A 2,893-nucleotide genomic window follows, 5' to 3' on the forward strand; every position below is an offset into this window, starting at 1 on the left:
AATAATAATAAACCAATTACATAATAACATAAATATATATTTATGAACTATAGATGTGTATGTATATTTTTTCCAAAACAAAACATAGTAAGAATGATATCGTTTTAGATTTTTGCAAAAATCTTTATTGCCTGGCTTAATCGAAGACAGCCAGATTCTTCTCGCTGTTTCTGCATTCTCTCTATTATGATATGTCATTTTGTTTGAAGGAAATGGAGAAAATCTGGCCTCACTCAAGTATGTAGATAGTCTTCTTTGAGACTACACCAAAACTCACCAAGTGTCATTTAAAAAAAAAACTTAGGTACACCATGGAACCAGAAACCATATAAATGAGTTTTGCATACTCTATTACATTCAAATCCATTGGTGTATCTTGTACTTTGAATGAATCATTTATGCAAGCATGATTGTGTAGCATCATGCGTTGGCTATTTGAAAAATATTAGTGCACTTGCTCACGCAAATCTGCATGTATGTTTCATTATACAATAGTTTTTAAATCATGTGTTAATATTACCATGGATCTCATTTTAAAAGTTATGGGAAACTGTCAAGCTCATGGTGGCAGATACAAATTTTCTAAAATTCTAATTTTCACTTCAAAGTTTTAATTTTATCATTGACAACAATTATTGTCGCTCCTTTTCCTTGAAGTGGTAGGCTCACATCATTCATTTTCAAGAAAATATCTGCTAAATACCCAAGTCTGAATAACCATACTTTATTTGTCACTTGCTCTGTCAATTAAAAATAGTGTTCCTTAAAAGCAGCTAGTTCGGCCCACAATTCACAAGTGATTTTCCCTGAGAAAGCCATCGTATTTGGTTGTGCAGCAGAGGTGTTTTATGAGTACTTTCAATTTTGTCACATAGAACATTAGAAAGGTATACACTTTAGGATTGAGATTTAACAAAAGTAATAAATTTTACTGTTTATTCAAGGACATTTTAAGAAGTGAAACTGACATCAGTAAATCAACAAACAACAAGTGCTGGCAAAGATGTGCAGAAAAGGGAACCATCCTGCACTGTTAGTGGGATTGTAAATTGGTGCAGCCACTATGGAAAACAATATGGAGATTCTTCAAAAAAAATTGAAGATTGAACTACCTTATGGCCCCGCAATTTCACTCCTGGGTATTTATCTGAGGAAATCCAAAACACTAATTGGAAAAGATATATGCCCCGCTGTGTTCACTGCAGCACTATTCACAATAGCCAAGCTATGGAAGCAACACAAGTGCCCATCAATAGACAAATGGATAAAGAAGAGTTGGTACATTTGTACAATGGAATAGTACTCAGCCATAAAAAGGAATGAAATCTTACTGTTTGTGACAACACGGATGGACCTAGAGGTATTATGCTAAGTGAAACATGTCAGACAGAGAAAGAAAAATACCATATAATCTCACTTATATGTGGAATCTAAAGAACAAAGTGAAAGAACAAACAAAACAGAAACAGACTCATAGACACAGAGAACAGACTATTGGTTGCTGGGGGAGGGTGGTTGGGGGGGCTGGTTGAAAAAAGTGAAGGGATTAAGAAGTACAAATTGGTAGTTACAAAATAGTCATGGGAATATAAATACAGCACAGGGAATATAGTCAGTAATATTCTAATAGCTATGTACAATGTCAGATGGGTACTAGACTAATTGGGGGGATCACTGCATAAATTATATAAATGTCTAACCACTATGCTGTACACCTGAAATTAATATAAAATGATACTGAATGTCAACTGCAATTGAAAAATAAAAAAAGTGAAACTGACAGTTATTTTTATTTGAGTTAGTGGTTAAAGAATGCAGTGACTACTAGTACAATTTGCTCTCACCACCTTGATTCATGCTGAGGTGCCATCCATGTGACAAAGGCAAATGTCTTTAATACTAAAAAAATAAAATCTTAGCATTTTTATGAAAACAGTTTTGACCTCATGGACACCCTGAAAGTATCTCAGGGACCTCCAGGAGACCATGGACCATTCTTTGAGAACTGCCGATATAGAGGTATTTTGCAGACAGGATAATTGGAGACAAGGAGATTAGTTAGAAGATGGTTACAGGTAAAACAAGTGAGAAATTATGAAGATTTGAACTAAGACAATCCCAATGTGAATGTGGTAGCAGGGACTGATGCAAAAAAAATATTAAAATGTCAACAAGTGAGACCTTGGTCCTTCCCTTGTATTTCCAGTAACCCCCTCTAAACTGACCACTTCTCTGCAGGCCTATAAACATTGAAATCTCTTCCATCTTAAATAAAATTCTTCCTCAACCATGATTTCCTTCTCACTCTTTTCTGTCTCTACCCCCCTGTAGTTCCTGCCTTGTTCTTCTTCTTCTGTACATAGCCATGACTTTGGAGAGAGCTAGTTATTCTCAAAGTCTCAAATTCCTCACCTTCCTCTCACACCTCAACCCACTACAATCTGCTTTTTCTTCCCACTGCTTCACAAAAATTGATCTTGCCAAGGTCACCAGAGACCTCAGTGATATCAAATCCAACAACACTTCTCAGTGCTGATCCTATTTGTCCTCTCTGCTACATTTGATACCAGTGTCCACTCCTTCCTCCTGAAATTCTTCTCAGGACAATATCTTAGTTCTCCTGCCTCTTGGGTACTTTCTCTTAGTCTCTTTTGGTTCCTATTTTTAATTTTTTTTATTGTTAGTTTCAGGTGTACGGAACAATGCAATAGTTATCCTTTTCACCCTTCGCACAGAAACAACCCCCCTCCCCCATCTACTGCCCTCCCACTCCCGATATCATGCTTATCTATTACAATTCCATTGACTCCATTCCCACACTCTACTCCATGTCCCGTGACTATATGTATATATAATTATAGTTGACATACATTATTATTCAACATCAGCTTCA

This window comes from Hipposideros armiger, unplaced genomic scaffold (assembly GCF_001890085.2).
Source record: "Hipposideros armiger isolate ML-2016 unplaced genomic scaffold, ASM189008v1 scaffold_119, whole genome shotgun sequence".
Classification (NCBI taxonomy): domain Eukaryota; kingdom Metazoa; phylum Chordata; class Mammalia; order Chiroptera; family Hipposideridae; genus Hipposideros; species Hipposideros armiger.